The sequence below is a fragment of the Ursus arctos genome, unplaced genomic scaffold, assembly GCF_023065955.2.
Source record: "Ursus arctos isolate Adak ecotype North America unplaced genomic scaffold, UrsArc2.0 scaffold_8, whole genome shotgun sequence".
NCBI lineage: Eukaryota > Metazoa > Chordata > Mammalia > Carnivora > Ursidae > Ursus > Ursus arctos.
In genome coordinates, this window is record NW_026623100.1 from 84,625,173 (window position 1) to 84,642,198 (window position 17,026).

General features: G+C 55.4%; 1 protein-coding gene across 1 annotated transcript in view; it reads right to left on the reverse strand.

Annotated features, from left to right (window-relative positions):
- TPO (thyroid peroxidase) overlaps nucleotides 1-17,026 on the reverse strand; it is a 69,796-nt gene that overhangs the window by 44,280 nt on the left and 8,490 nt on the right.

Here is a 17,026-nt window from a genome sequence, read left to right on the forward strand (position 1 = left end):
ACGAAAGCAGGGGCACAGTGCACCTGCGATTCCCCTCCAAACCCACTTAATGGCTCTCGCGGCTCACATCCTCATCCCCAAAGCCAGCACGGCCCCTTACTTGCCGAATGCAACAGTCGCCCTGCTCACTTGACCCTGCGCCCCATGGTGACACCTTGGAGCCCCTCTGAAACTGGTTCCCCGCCCGGTTTCTCACTTCTGATCACCTGGAGGATTATTTTGAGGGTGAAACCAGTGATTTCTGAAGCTCTCAGCAGAGGGTCCTACAAACCCAAGCGTTCGCAGGAAGCGGCTCTTCTGCTCCTGTCTCCGGCGCTCTCGGCCACAGCGAGTGGCCCTCCGATCACCCTCTTCCAGGCCGCCAGCCCCGCCTGGAACTCCTCTCCTGAAACCCAAACCCATGACCTGCTCTCCTGTTCCCTGCAAGCGCTGGTGTCCCCAGTCACCCAGCAAGTCAGGGGCCCGAGGACAAACTCAGCAACGGGGTTTTTTTCTCCTTCTTTCGCCTTATTGTATTAACTTCCTCTTAACACCTCCTGGAAAACGGCTTGTCCCGTGTCACCGCCTCCTGCCACGGTGGCCAGTGCCTTCCTGAGTCTGCCTTCACCGTCCAGCGACCTTCCTTAAACAAAGACCTGCTCCGGTCTGTGCCGTCCGGGTGGCAGCCGAGAACCCCCAGGGATAACAGAACGCAGTGCGGGCTCCCTCGGACCCCAGACCTTCACAATCGGCCCGGAGCCTGTCCTCTGGTCTCAGGGCGCCTCTCATCCTATGAGCCGTTCCACCTCAATTTCCAGCTCACCTGGCTGCTCCTCACGAGACGCCGTGGCTTTTGTGCACCAGAAAAAGCATTTTGCGCCTTCATTCCCGCCACCTGTGTGCACGTCTGGCCTGCATGACTTCCTTAAGGGCTTGCAGCTTCTCCGTGTTTGTGTCTTTTCAGTACTCAGGCCAGTGGCTGGTCCTGGGGTTGGCGGTCACCTAAAAATCAACTGTTGCCACCGGCAGTTCGTGGGGTCAGCCATTGCTGGCGATCGTCTCTTACTATTGATCGCCATCGATGCATTGTCATTGAAGCTACTCTGATCGCGTACGTCCTGTGCTCCAGTCTCGTTACAAAGCTTTACTGAATTTTTAGAGTCAGTGTGACAGGCTTGCAGATTATTCTCTTCATATTTTGTATATGAAACATACTTTGGTGTTGAAAACATTCACCTAGAAAAGTGTTCTTCTCAGCTGTGATCGTCTCCAGTGCCTGAGGGAACTGCGTCGGTGGGCTTTTGGGTCCCGGGACCCAATTCCGGTGTGGGAGGGGGGTTCCCCGCACACAACACAATTGTCAGACGCCGACCGGCTGGCTGAGAACTGCACTCAGTCCGAGCACAACCCGAGGTGGCACCACAACCCACGGGGTGCGGGCTCAGGCCCACAGGACGCTGGTCGAAGCCCCAGGCTGACACCTACGCTTCTGGCCAAAGTCTACACCGAGGCGGTTCCGAGGACCTCCTCCTCAGCTCCCTTAATTTGCTGGGGGGCTCATGGAGCTCAGGAAAACACTTTCATTGATCAGTTTACTCATGGATGCAAATCAACAGCCAGAAGGAGAGACATGTAGGGTGAGGCCCCACAACAAACACACGTCTGTGCCCGTGACGCACGGGGCCAGCTCAGTGCACGCAGGAATGTTCGGATTCCCCAGCCTGGCAGCTTTCTGAACCCAGTGCTTCTGGGTTCTTATGGAGGCTTCATCACAGAGGCACAGTGGCGAAGTCCCTGGCCACTGGCACCTGATTCACCTTCTAGTCCCTCCCCTTGCCCAGATGCCAGGTTGGGGGCCTGCAAAATTCTGACCCTCCGATCACATGGTTGGTGCTCTTGGCCACCAGCTCCCATCCCTGGGTGACCTCAGGGCTTTCAAAGTGTCCTTATTAACATAACAAAGGCATCTTTAAGGCCTGCCGCTATTACGGGAAACCACTACTGTTTAGGGACCTGTGAGCAAGAAAGGGGGAGAAATCCATTCTGGTGTCGAAAGGACTAAGTGTGTGTCCTATAAATCCCCACAGTGCAGATGACAACTGCTCGGTTTCTTCTGTCCTGCATGGGACGGCGGGCTTGCTCTTCCTTCACGGACCCTGCACCCCCTTCTCCACCTTAGCTCCTCCCTCCAGGGCTGGTCAGCCTCATGCGGCGGCTCGGTCAGCACCACAGACCTCGCGATTCTAAACCTGCCCTCTTCTCAGCTCTGAACACTGACTTCTGGAGAGTTCCATGACTTGTCCAATCTGAAGTCACCAGCCTTCTAAAGACGGTCCCGGTCCCCCCAGAAAGTTCTCCCCGGGACATAATCATCTCAGGTGTCGGAGGGCTAGAGCCTGTGAAGCCATTATGCGAGTGGACACCATGCTTCAGGAAGAAGCGGCAAGTCAACCGTTCCCAGAGAGCGCTTGTTAAAAACACTTAAAACAAGAATGCCGAGATACTCCTTCTCTGAAGCCGGAAACCATGCGGGGCCCCCGGTGCCACCGCCGACTGACTCAGGAGCTGGTTTTGCTCAGAGCTCTGTGTTTGGATCCTGATATTCCTTATCCCTCTTTGCCGAAACCCAAACAACTGGAACAAAGTTTGCCAACTTCCCTCATTCAGCACGTTCCCTCATGACGCTGGATCCCTCATTTCCCAATCTGTGGGCGGGGCCTCTGCTTCCCGCTGCTTATTCGCACCTTATTTTCTGTAGGGCTGTAACTTGTGGGAACATTTCCCATAAATATGCTCGTGCATCAGTCTCAACTTTGCACAAACAATGGACACACATCCCCCTCCGTGCTGACGAAGACGCAACTTCCGTGAGTCCCTCCTCAGGCTCTGCAGAGGGGCTCAGCCTTCTCTCTTAGACCCACAAGGCCATGTGTGCATTTTGGAGCAAAAATGATATCTCCCTCCACGGCCAACTCATTCTTACACAGAAAGTTCAGATGCCTCAGTTTACTCCTCTCTGAGCTAACCCCTCCTGGGTCCTACTCTGGGGCTTCTCCTGAGTCAGACAAGGGTAAGTGCAAGGGTCCCCTGGCCTCGTTCCCGCCCCCCAAACTGCTACAGGCCACAGCCTGACCCTCAAGTATGCGTGTCCAGGACCTACATGTGTCCTTGACTGTGTATCAGCCGGTCTTCAGTCCTGTGTGCAGAGCTTCCACGGAAGGACCCGGAAGGACACTAAGCGTGGACACAGCTGCACCTTGGGCCTCTGGGGCCCCCCTCGGGGCAACCGGACACTGGGTGCGGGCCTCTGGGGTCCTCCCGGGGGCAACTGGACATGATCGGGCCTCTGGGGCCCTCCTGTGAGTGACTGGACCCTGGACTCAGGCTTCTGGGGCCCTCCCAGGGGTGACTAGACACTGGACATGGGTCTCTGGGGCCCTCCTGGGGCCATGAGTAGACTGGACGCACTGGGGAGAGATGCCCGGCTGCAAGCCCGCAGGCAGCCCACCTCCAGGTAGCCAGGCTGGACACCTCTCCTCGGCGCGTCCAGTCTGAAGACCCCAGTCCTGTGATAAGAACGCAAACCCAGGAAAACACCGACCAGTCTCATGACTTAAATCGGAGACCGTGAAATGTGACCAGTAACAAGAATCTTCCAAAGGTTTACCAGTGAAAGCTGCTGTTAGCTCGTTGTCAACTGGGAAAAACAATCTCTTATATTAATGAGTGTAAAGTCAAACCCAATGAGAGAAATATTTTCTAAAAAAGTAATTCGTAAACTATTAATGAGCCGGCCGCAAAACATTCCAATTGACAATAAAATACCCCCAATGTTCAGCATTCTGATCGGATGCTGCACTGCACGTGATTTATGTGCTTACTCCAGGTTTCAGCAAAAAGAAAATCAAACCCTCCGACGGGGCAGTGATAAGGTTGTGCCCTAGTGACGCTGCAGAGATCGCACGTCCCGATTTGTCGGCTGCGATTTCTGAGCCAACGACGTGCTGCCGGCGGGCTTGATGTGCCGGCGGACGGCACCGCTTCGTCACGATGAGCCACGGGACTCCTGACTTTTGTTACCGTGGTTTTAAGGACCAGGGCCTTAACAAGTACGAAATAAAAGGACAAATTAACTAATTGACAAGACGCTTGCTCAACATCCCGGGCACTGGGACGGTAGGCTCACGTGGGCGAGATGAGACCACCTTCCCCCCAGGCGTGCTGAAATGTGCGTCTGATTTTGTTTCCCGGTGTCGTCCAGATGCAGTGCACTCAACACGGGCAGCATGTCAGGGGTCACCGTGACGGGCGATCCCCCGTGTCCTGTGTGTGGCAGGTGTATCGAGGGAAGGGGCTTGTGCAAAGCCGAACAGGTGCAGGCCGGTGTTCTCTGTGCCCAGCACTTGCCTCCAGCTTCCTGCTGCCTGGGATGTGCTGGGCGCTTTCTCAGGGGGCAGAGGAGTCTGTGATGACGTTGGTGCAACTTTCCACATTGTCACGAAGCCCCCAAGTTCCATGGAATTGAGAAAAGTGGGGCTTCCCCAGGAGGTGGGGCGGAGGCTGTCAGCACGAGGGTCCTCCCACTCCCGAGGAAGGTGTGAAGGGCCTGGGTCCGCAGAAAGCCCCACCAGGCTAGGCTGCAGGGAGGCAGGAGCCTGCTGGGGGCGGTCTGTGTCCCCGGGGCCGGAAGCCAGAGGCACCACCGACATTCTGCTCGAGTCAAATCCCTTCAAGGTGTTCGGTGCCTCTTCTTGTTTCTTTTTTAGCCAAACAAAAGCAGAGTCTGAGCTGTGATCACTTTAACCACCCCAGCCCTTTCTCAACCCCACCTGACACCGTAGCACCTGCCTCCGGAACGCACACCATTCACAGAAAATGTTTTCATAGCAAAGGAATAAGCAATTTCTCCCAAAGACATTTTTTTCAAATACTCAAGCAGGTAAAAGGGAGAGTGTCATTAACAGAGGACGTGAGTTACTCTTCAGACAGGCGTGTGTCGATCCCTTCGCCCGCCAGAACCACCGCTCCCTTCTTGGGAACGCAGAAGGGAACGCGGAACGGGTCTCCCCTGACTCTCAGGAGCCGCCACGCTGCTCGGCTTCCGCGGCTGCGGACAGTGGCTTCATGAGGCCAAAGACGATACTTATTTGTTACTCACCCCACAGGAGGTCCTTGCCTCTCAGGAAGAAGGGCAAGAAGCCGTGTGTGCAGGCCGCCACCAGCGTGATGCCCAGGACTGCGAGTGCTCTCATTCTTACGGTGGAACCGGCGGAGAGTGTGCGGACCATCAGGGCAACGTCCACGGAGCAGCTTTTCTGGGAAATTGTTAGCTGGACACTATCATCAGGCTCAACACCGGTGACAGCGTCCCACCAGCTTGGGTCTGAAGCCTGGAGGATTCTGACCTGCCCCCCGGACCGAGACTCCGGTGGTGCTGGGCTGGAGCTGCCGCCCTATAAACGCTCCCTGCACTTCAGTGCCCACTCAAGTGCCAGGAGCGAAGCGGCTCCCACGCCCTTGGGTTTGCGCCGGGCTTCCGTGAGCCGTCCCCAGCAAGCGTCACCCGTTCAGGTCCTCATGAGGAGGAGCCCCGGCCCCCAGTTAGAAAGGACAAGGAGGAGTGCGTGTTGAGGAAGAAGAAGCCAGCTACAGTCACCCTCTCCTGATTCCGGCCTTCTCCTCTCCTAGTCTTCTAGAAAAGGACCTCGACCTTCAGAGGCCGCCCGACCCTGTGCCAGGCCCGGTGGGCCGCTGAGGCCTGGCAGCTGTGGGCCCTTACTGCCTCCTGCCTGGACGGTGAACAGTTGCCTCTCCCGGGGTAGGGTGAGCACGGATGCCCTGTGTAGGAGGCAGGGCTCCCCACTCCGATCCTGGGAGGATCTGTGCCACGAGCCTGAGATGGGCACGTGGCTCCTTTGGAAGTTGAGGGAGGAGGGTTTTCGTGGTTGGCCTCCTCTCAGGCCACAGATCTCAGCAGGAACTTGATCAGCCAGCACGTGTCCACAGTGGTTCTCTCCACCTAACAATGACACCATTGTCAAGCTTCCTGTCCTGGTTGTCTTAACGGAGACATAGACTCTGTTTCCCATCCAAGTCTCTCGGGTTTCTCCTTCTCTCCCTTCTTCTCTTCTTTCGGATTTACTCAAGCAGGACTGCATCCTCTGTGGGAGAGCTGAGGTCAAATTCTGAAACCGTTAGGCGAGGTCACCAGGAGTTTGAGAACGCCATGATCAGCACGGCAGGGACCCCGGCGGTCTAGGGCCATCAGAGTCCTGGTGGTGGAAGGACAAGGTGTGCCTCTTTAGAGGGGAGTCCCGGGCTTGCTGGGCAGAGCGGGACCAGCCATGCTCAGCCTGCTGGCCTGATTCATTGAAATCCCGTTGCTGCCTCTGGGAGGCCGGGGAAGGAGGAAACAGGCAGGAACGGCAGAGGACTCGTTCAGGGTTGGACACTGGTTTGAGGTACAGAAGGCACGCACAGGCAGTGAGCTGTAGGGTTGGCAAATACGCTGTTGGAGCTTGGGCTGCAGTCTGCGTGGGAGGACACATCTGGGAGTGGTGTTCATAGATCCACAGCTGGATGTGGTAACGGGTCATCCTGCGAGAGAACGCGGATTGGAAAGACAGGCTTTCCCAGTAGAAGGCTCTGGGCACCAGTACCTCGAGAGGCATGGTGGGCTGCAACGCCCCCGGCAATATCCCGTCCGAATCCTGGAACCCGGGTCTCTGCAGACGTGATTAGATGGTGAGGTACAATCACAGGGTCCTTATGGGACGGAGGCAGGAACGTCGGGGGGATGTGACCAGGAGCCGGGGACACGGGTGCCCCAGAAGCTTGAAAGAGTAATGGACAGACTCTCCCCCAGAGCCCCAGAAGGAACCAGCCCTGTGACACCTTGATGTTATTCCCCGAAGGCTCCCTTTGGGCTCTGGACCTGCAGGTGACGGAGAATAGGTTGTGTTGTCGGAAGCCACAAAGTGAGTGGTAGTTTGCTGCAGCCCAGGAGACGAGCTCAGGCTGCAGGAAGGCGACGGACAGTGGTGTTTGGGTTTTCAAGGTGCATGAGGAAGCTGGCATTCAGGACCTGAGTGAGAACCGTCACTAGATCGCAAGGTGTTCCTCCCATCTGTCACAGCGACAGTGGAAAACACCCATGTTGATGGGGACGCAGGGAAAAGGGAGGCAGCGTCCACGAGGCTCAGTCAATGCATCCTGTCTAGACAGCAATTCTGTAGAGTTTCTTATACACTACCCTAATTTTTTGACCCAACATCAGATTGCAGAAATAATCTATCATCTAGAAATGTGCCTATTTTTGTATGTTACTTGGTGAGTTTCTTCCGAGATAAACTGAACACAATGAAGTGTGTGCCCAGAAAGCAAGGAAGACCAGTCACATAGAACAGGGGTCAAGAGATGCAAGGAGCAAAGACCTGAATGGCAGCACATCGGTTCTCAGAGACCTTGGCAGCAAGGTTCCCCAGAGCTCTGAGAGAAGACGCAAGGACGCAGCTCACCAGGAGTGGAGGGGCAGGCAGGCGGTCTAGGCTGTGCAGGAAAGACCAGAGCTCTACAGGGAGGTGGTGCCAGGAGCAGCTTGCAAGCATCCCAGGCTCTGCTAGGACAGAGCAAGCAGCTCCGGGAGCACAGGGAGAGCGGGACGGATGCCAGGCAACAGGTTCAGAGAGAAGGAGGACAGTCAGAGAACATGTTGGGAAAGAATAGACTTCCTCTCCCAATAAGAAAAAACAGACAAGAAGTTCCAAGGGAGACAAGGAAATTCCTGGTGGAACTTGAAGCAGATGCGGGTTAGTGGTGGGGGTTTATAGCAGCGATAAGTGATGTGTGACCCGTCCCGGGATCCCACACCCATAAGGAAAAGCAAAACAGCATCACCTGTGACACATCATCAGGTCTGGAAGCCACCTCTCGATGGCTAGAATAGGAAGACGCTGCGGTCAGTGTTGAGCTGTCTTTCCAAGGGGGAGCACTGGGTCTGGGGGTCCCGGGAAGGCCCGGGAGAGCCCGCTGTGACAGGAATCTCCCCCGTCCTTCCCGGCCCTGAGCCCCACCCCCAGGGCTCCCAGAGGACGCCCCCTTCCCCGGGGCAAGCCCCATGCTTGGAGGCCCAGCAGTGACCTTCTGACCTAAAAACGGCCCAAGGCCGGTGGCATGTACACTGTTCAGACAGGCGACAATGACTCTGTGAGGAACTGACGGACAGGGAGCATCCAGCCTGGGGAGCTTCGACCGTGAGGACCTCTTAACGGGACTGGGGTGGTCGATGAGTAAGAAGTACGGGATCGTCCACACGGCCTTCTCGGATCTGAACATCCCACCCCAGTGACGAGGGCGTCCCCTTCCTGCTACAGGGGGCACCCCTCACCTGGGACACTTCCTTCCTGCTCCCAGGGGGACAGAGGAGGGTCCGAGGCTCCTTCCTGCATAGCTGTCCCTTCAGTAACTATTACTGAGCATAACCACAGGCCCCGCTTTGGGGCGGCCTGCACTCAGACCCCTCGGGGACAATGACAGAGATCCCCTCCTATCCAGCCCAGTGGGATCACAGTGGTTGGGTTGACAGAAAGTTAACAATTCAGCCAGAATCAAAACCCACCAGGTTTTCTCCTTGTGAAGGACCAGTTCCTGTCGTTGGTGTATTTTGTCCAAAGTGATGACACTGAGTGGGCCCCAAGTAACCATGCTGGACGAGGATGCGACCTGCCCTGTGGTCCCTTCCATCCTCTTACCTGACGGAGGCCCGGTCGTGGGTGCTGAGGAGCCTTGTTCTCAAGGAGCAGGAAGTACTTTGTGACAAAACCCAGAAAGAGCCCAAGGGCCACGTGGCTGGTAGCCATGAGGGTGGATTCTGGGCTGGGGCCGTGCCCTCAGGGGATTGGGTGGGGGTACGGGGTCCTGGAGTTCAGCAGTGGGCTCGTGTAGGGCGATGGGAGTTTGTTCCTGAGTTGGCTTATGCTGGAAATGCCCAAAGACCCTCTTAGCAAAAATAACTGTCAGTCTCTTTCTGTGAAGCCACAAGGACACGACAAAGCCAGCTGGGAGTGGAGATAAGACACATACATAAATAATTATAATACACACAGACGGTGTTTCTGCAGGTGTCTCTGACCTGTGGGAGGCCCGGCTGAAAGCCGCAGGGCACAGGCACACATGGTCAGGGGCTGTGCAGCCTCCAGGTGTGGGTGGCGGATGGGAAGGATCCGAGAAGCCAGCCTTCTTGCCGTCATCATCATCATCGGCACCATCGCCTGCGCGTGGAGGCAGGACTGAGGTCCACTGGGCTTATGCAGGAACGAGGGTTTGCGCAGCCACCTCTGGCCTGGGGGCCTGTGCTCCTCAGCCGCCAGGAGGGACACCTGGTGGGAAGCCCGACTGCACACAGTTGGTGCTAAAATGGAGTCTTAGCTCTTGTCTCAGAGACCGTGAGAGAGGGAGTTTTGGGGGGGGCAGCGACACGGTGCTATAGGACTTCAGGTGACAGCTGCAGGGGGACATGCAGGACGATGGTGGCTCAGGTGGAGGCCCGGGAGCTGGAAGCACTGACCTGGAAGCTGGGGTCTGGCGGTGGCAGGAGATGACACTGGCTGGGGCACTGGGGGGACAGCAGGTCAGACAGGAAAGCTTGGAGTTCGGGACTGGTGGCTACTTTTCCTCATCCTTTCCACTGCTGGCTAGCTGGCTCTATAGTTTGGCTTCTGTCACACAAAGGATGCCAGGTTCCCTTGTCACCTCTTGACAGTGGCTCCTGGTGGCCTGGACCCACTCCTTGCCCTTCCAGTGTCCACTTCTCAGTGACCTCCACATGCACAGTGGACACAATCTGACTGTGAGGTCAGAGAGGAACGCTGGCTTTGGACCCACCTCTTCCTAGCTGTGGTCCTCCAAGGTCACTGCTAAGATTCTGGCATCATGCATTTTTAAATACAGTGAATGCCTTGTGCGTTTTGTGTGCACATGCACGCACACATATGTATACACACATGTATGTACATGCAAACGCGTACACTCCCACCTGCACGTATGTGCATGTACACACCTGCATGCTCTCACTCATGCACATGCATGTACACACATGCACGTGCACAAAAACCTGCACACACACACACCTGCACCCACACGGGCACGTAGCCAGCAGTGCTGTACCTGGCACAGGCACATGCACGAGTGGGGAAAACGGGTGCAGACACCTTTCCTCAGCATCTCCTTGCTCCTCCCCAGCTCCTGCATCCTGTGTGACATCGCTGACACTCCCGGTCCCGGCGTGGCCTGCCACAGCCTGTGTCCACGCCTGTCCCATTAACGGTGCCCTCGCTGTACCCAACATGAAGAGAGTTTAAGAGAGGCACATACACTTGGGAGGTCCGTAACACAGTCTGTACGTTGGCCTTCTTAGAAGAGAGGACTGTGTTCATCAAGGAACTCAAGTCCTGAGAAAGCTCATATACAAGTTCATTCACTTGTTCTGGGGCAATTGTTTTGTAAGTCGGGTGCCAATAAACTATTCAACAGAGTGGGGAGCTTTGACTCACCAAACACTTTGGTGAGTGCGTGATCACTAATTTCCAAAGGGTCAGGGTGGTGAGGATCACCTTTGCTCCAGCTCTCCCCAGCCCTGCAGTCCCGCCTGCCTGTCCTCTGAGCTCTGCAGGCAGGTGTCATGTCTCCTCTATGGGGGCCCAGGGGACCCCCCAGCCTTCACCTTGACTCTGATGGACACAGGGCCTGGGGCTGGGTTCAAAGCCCACCCACCCCAACGCGGAACTCAAACCCTTTATTGCAAACCAGTGCCCATTCTTGCCCTTTACTTGTCATTAATTGTGTGTGTCATTTGTTCTTTTATTTATCAACTTGCAGAGAAGTTTGCCTTTTTAAAGAAAATACCGTCATGGACAGGAGAAGAACAAGGCCCCGCGGGGACGGCACCACCGCAGCTTGGTGTTGGGGCTGGACGCTTGCCACAGGTCGCTGAGGGAAGTGGGTCAGCAGGGCAGCGTGGTGGCTCAGTCAGGAGAATGGGCCGCCCCCCCCCACGCCGATAGGGTGCCTGTCAGTGAGCGCCAGGCAGGCTGGCGGGAGGGGCGCACAGGCCCCTGACCGTCAGCCGACTCTGATGTCAATCTATAGTCATCTTGAAGTAAGCTCCTTTTTAAGAAGAAAAAAAAAAGTCCTGTGACTCAAACTTAGTTAACATTCCTTATAAAATCTGAGTCATTATTCAGGCTCAGGTCAGCAGGTCACCTGACAATTTATGGAAGTCCGCCAAAACCAGATACTTGCAGGAGGCTTTTAGTGCCAAGAAATTCAACAGAAAACCCGGCGCCGACCACCCCAGCATGCTGGCGCCGCACCGACTCGTGAACCGTGGGCTCTGAGCGGGAGGCGGGGGCCTGTGGCACCTGGGCGGGCTTTCAGCTGGGAACGTCACGCGGTGGCGCTGGAATCTGGGATTCAGGGACGCGTACTCTTCACGCCCACGGGCCCTGAGCAACATCTGGCTGCATCCCTGGAGGTGAGGATGGGAGCAGGCGAGGCTGGAGCTCACTTCCGTCCTCGTTACTTCAGCAAACAGCTGGCACGGGCCGTAGGCAAGGTGTGTGTCCGCAGGGCATCTCACGCTCTGTGCACAGGATCGGCGGGTCCTGCCCTTCGGGCGCTCCAGTGACCTCCGCAGTGTGGCAGGAGGCCTTGTGTTTGTGAGGAGGCCCCACCGAGGCAGGGGGAGAGGCCCCGGCCGGCTGAGCCTTCTAGTAGTTTCCAGTTCACGGTCATTCCCTCTCAACTCTCTTAAGAGTTTTTGGAACATCACCAGATTAAACAAAATATCAGAATTTCGTGGACCGGGACCCGTACTCTTCGCGTTTCGGAAGCTGGCTCTGACTGTCCTGGGGGCGGCTTCCAAACAGATACGATCTTCCTAGAGATGAGACTCAGGAAGGGTACATAATTGCTCCTCTCTTTTAGTGAATTTAAATTGCTTCGAGGGCGCAGAGAAATACTAGTGGATGTGAAGAGGGTTCGTTAAATGTTCCGTGGACCGCAGTTTTCCATTGTGCGACAGCACTGAGGTACAGCGAGTTTAAACGAAACACTGCGACTTTCCTGGAAGGCTGTCATTTAACTAACCGCATAAAGGCAACCTAGAAAAGGGAATTGTTGTTTGGAAGATTTAAAAAAAATAAATGTGTCATTTTAAAGAAGAAATCAAGAAAACATTTTGGCATCTGTTAAAGTAACGCGACATGCAGAAGCCTCTCTGAGGTCAGTCTGCGACAAGCCAAGAGTGGCTCTTGGGAAAGGCATCCAGCCCATTTTCAGTGGATTTTGGAGCCCCAGGGCAAGTGTCTGTTGTCAGTAATGAGATGTGGCACCCTCACTTTCCCACTGAGTTCAGGCCCCAGTCGGTTTGGGGAGTAGGTGAGGACCACTGGAACCTGGAAATGCATTTGTTGGCATGACATCTCTCTAAAGGTGTCCTGAAGGTAATGAATGGTACACGCACGATGTGCCAACAGATGGAAATTAGAGCCCTGTGTGGCTAGGCCCAGTGGGAACACGTATCCTAAAGTCTCTACGCTAATAACGACGTTAACAACTGCGTGATTGGTCTCCGTGACCTGTGCTTGCTGCGGTGACAACGCAGGCCTCCCTGCCTCCACTCCCGGAGCAGGGCGGGTTTGTCCCTGTCCGCACTTAGTGCATTTATTCAAACGCGCGCGGCAGCTAAATGCATCCCAGGGTCCTCCCGGGTCCCAGACCTGCCCAATGATGATCTCCCTCCTGAGAAGATGTCCGGTCACCCTGACAGTGAGTGAGAGGCAGCTCACCTGTGCCAAGACCCTGGGGTCTCCGACGGTCACACCTTACCTCACTAACCGAGCAACAGGGCGACTCGGTTTCTCATACTGAAAGAACATCACTCCTGTGCTTGCCAGAGGTTTCTAGGAGGGTGACCTACAAAATGACTCATGCCTCTGCTTCCCAGCGCTGTCCTTACCCTATCAGAGGTCACAGACGGACCCTGTCCTTGTGTTGACAACGCAAGAGCACACAGGGCAGAGCTGTGATAAGAGGGAGCAGATGGGGGCTCCTGTCATTGTCATTCACGGGGAATGCCGGGCCCATGGAAAAGGCAGCAAATTCAAGCCAGGTCTTGTCTGAAGGTGCGGAAGAACACGGTTAGGAAACTTTTTCAGGTGTGGCTTGTTCTCTTGTTGGGCTGAGTTCTTCACACGCTCCTAAAGAGACAGGGAAATACAACACTTTCCTTGGAGAAGGAAAAGAAAGATACTGGGATTTTAAAGAAATGTTCTGTTGGTAAATGCAGCAGCTCAGCCAGGTTCAGAATTATGAGCTAAGGGACCCCGGAATCCAGGCACATGAAAACGCACAGCTTGTCTCTCCGAGTGTACTTCTCCAACCCGAGAGGTGAAGGTCAATAAACACACTTGAATGACTTCCAGAGGAGGATATAAATATCGGCGACTCACTCCTGATTTGCAAGCACATAGCATTTTCTCAGGAGAAGCGAGGAGGTGTTTGTTCCTTCTGGGCTAGAGGTACGGCTCACACGAGGGCAAAGCAGTCAATTCAATCGATTTAGGGAAACAACACAACACAACAGAAATTGTATGTTCAATGTCATTTTGACCAAACTTTAGTCCGAGAGAATATATGTCCTCTTTCTAGCTAGTTTTGGGTGTGTGTGTGTGTGTGAGATATGATAGTAAAAAAAAAACCTGCAAAGGTTATAAAAACAAAGGCCTGACAATCCTGTTGAGATTTTTCACAATGACTCAGTAAAATAAATGACGCATTTCTTCTTAGATTCAACCAACAATCATTACACACGACTTTAGGCCCAAGCTCCGTGCTTGACCGACGGGAACAGAAGTAAGGTGTTCTCCCTGCATTTACCAAATATGTCGTCTGGTTAGGAAGACAAGTGAGAAAGTCATTTCTGTGGAGTGCGATTCATTCCCTGTGAAAATCCTGGATGTGAATCGTGGGGACACGGGAGAGGCTGCGTGACCGCAGGTGTGATGAGGAGAACTTGCCGGGGGATAATGTGTGTGGGAAGCCATCTGGGACAGAGAGAGAGACTTCCGGTTCCAGGGGCGACAGGGTGGCTCCGAGAGTCGTTGACTTTGCTTCTTGTTCTGTCCATGGTATATACGACACTTGGTAAATGTGAACAAATGGATGCAGGGAGGGAAGGAGGAAGGGATGGGAGATAGGCGAGTGGAATTAATGAACGGGTAGATGAACAAATGAAAGAATGACAAGTGTAAGAACTGAATGGATGGTTCAGAGAATGGATCACAGGGAATGACCAGGAGACTAGGCACGTAAAATTAATCTTGAGCAGATCGTAAAGGATCTTACATCTTTTCATGATAAATCAATGGAAGGGTACAATATAGAAGCAAGTGTGAGGTCTAGGAGGAAAGAAAGTCTGATTTAGTTTCCCGGGGCCCTCAGCACATTTGAGGGGCTTGACCAACAGAGACACGGCGGCAGGATGTCTGAGATCCGGGGCGGCCGAGATCTGGGCGTGGGCAGGCGGGTTTCCCCGAAGGCCTCTCTGCGGGTCGAGCCAGCACCTCCCCTGTTCTCGTGCGGCCATGCCTCCGTGCGTGTCTGTGTCCTAGTCAACAAGTCCTGTCAGGACACCGGTCCTCCTGGAATATGGTCCATTCTGAAGACCTCTCTGGCACTGAAGGCCCTCTTGAAGGACCTTATCTCCAAGTGCACTGGAAGGACGGGGCTTAGCGCTCTTGCAGGTAAATTTTGAGGGCACATGGTTTAGTGCACAGCAGGCTGCAGAAAGTGGCAGCAAGACTGTCCGTCCCCTGAATCCCAGCACAGGACGGCCATGGGATCCCTCTCTCCTGACAGCAGAGAAGTCGCCCCTTCATGGCTCACAGCTGGCCGCGAGGAAGTGCCCCCATTGTTACAGTGTGTGAGGTGGGTAAGAGTGAGGAGCCCCCCGGCAGGTCTGTGCGCCAGGATCCCTGGGGAGGAAATACACACCCAACGTCGCCCATGCCTCCACTTCATTTCAGCGGCACGCGGAACCCGAATCTCACCTCTGAATATAGTTCGTGCTTGAAACGTGCGGCTCTTGTGACCCACAGGCAGACGAGATTCTCCTGTCCACGTACCAATTACAGGCAGTAACAGCTGGCACTTCACTGCTTTAAACACGTGCTCTGTGGGGTCTGTCGTGGGCTCTGCTTCTCACGGTCACCCAGGGACCCAGGCTGTCAGGACAGCACTTTTGACTCCAAGCCATGCATCCTTCCTCGGGGTGGTCCTGTGAACTCCCCCTCCAGCTGGCATCCAATCCTCCTGGATTCCCCAGGACTTTATCCCCAACATCCAGAGAGGAACCTGGTGCCCCGGGAGGAGAAGCACGGCCGTGGGCCTCCACGTGGTTTCTGAGGGCTGGACCCCGTGATTTGCTCGCTCCCACTCTTCACCTGAGCTTTGGCGTCTCCAAGGGCACACCTGCTCGTGGCAGTCCAGGAGTAGCCGACATTCGGCCAGGCCACCTGGCCACGGTCCAGCAACTCCCCACTCAGGCCTCTGGTGGGCCTCCCTGCTGGCAAGGGGATGCCCGGCTAGGCTGTCCCTGCAGGGGTAACAGCTGGGTGGGGGACAGAGCCCCTGTCCAGAGTTGCCCCTTCCTCCTGCTGCGCTGTCGCTTTGCAGAAAGCAAGTGAGACTCACAATGAGGCGTTATTCTGCTTCCACTGGGATCGAGGAATTAAGTGGGAAAATAGCCCCTCACACACGCAGGTCAGAATGCAGAGGGACACACATTTCTGGAGAAGGGAGATGGCTGCACATTTATCAACTGAGGCGTGCATGCAGCTGGGGACACGAGGGCACTCCCCAGCTTCCTCACTGGCTCTCTGCTTCTGGAAGCAGATGGCTGGCACAGCTGGTCCACACTGGGCACTGGCCCTGTTTCCTAACTGACCAGTCAGATAGACGCCCTCTGCTAGTCGCCCTGGCTGCTCTGATGTCGTCTGGGACTGAGCGGCTGCCCAGCCTCTTTCTCCACCAGAGTGCAAGGTCAGCAGGTGCTCCGCCCGATCCCAGCCCCATGCAGGCCTGGGCGGAACCGGCCTTTAGGGGACATCCCTGTGTCTCTGTTCTGGGTGAAGCTGGGGCCACCACACCCCAGGCCCCGTTACGCGAAAGCGCCCAGTGCCCACTTAGTGCATGCAGGAATCCACGAGTGGAGACAGGGCCGGGCCTTCTCATGTCCACCCCGGGCTCCTTGATTCACAGGAGGAGTATCTGAGGTGTCCGTGCCCGAGGCCCTCACTCCCTGCCTGTCCACACGAGTGGCTTCATCTGTCTCGTGTTGCTGTTTCTCATCGGGGTTGCTGGATCAGTGGTTGGCTTGGGGCTCCCAGCTCCCTCCTTCCCCAACCCACACGGATGGACCTGCAAGCCCAGATCTGGGATTTATCCTGATGACCAATGCCTAGGGGTGTGTGCGTGAGACACCCACTGCTGAATGGCTGCGATGACCCGAGCGGTGGTCGATGGGACCTGAGTTTCCGGGCGGGTGCACAACCGTGCCCTCAGGCGGCGGGCTCTCCCAGGTAGGATTTGGGGTGCCAGCAGGAAGGAGGGCAGTGGGGGGCAGGTGGTAAGGACCGCTGTGCAGGCTCAGCTCTGGGGGAGCCTACCAGCCTGGACTCAGGGTGCACACTCCCTGGGTGAGGCTGTTCCCAACCGGCCCTGCGCCCCACTCCCCTCTTGGGCCAGACCTGCTGCTCTCAGCCCTTCAAACCAGGAGGATGGTGTTTGCAGACCAGCAGGGAGAAAAGCCACAGTCATTTCAAGGTGTGCAAGTTGGCGGGGTCGGGGCGAGGGGGCAGGAAAAGGAGATTTCCAAAGGGCTTTTCTTTTTACTTGTATTGCTTAATATTTTAGCCCCGAGGGTATGTAGTAGAAAACAATCCATATTTTTGTAAAAGATAAAAGGGATTCTAAAAAGACCTCCTGTAGG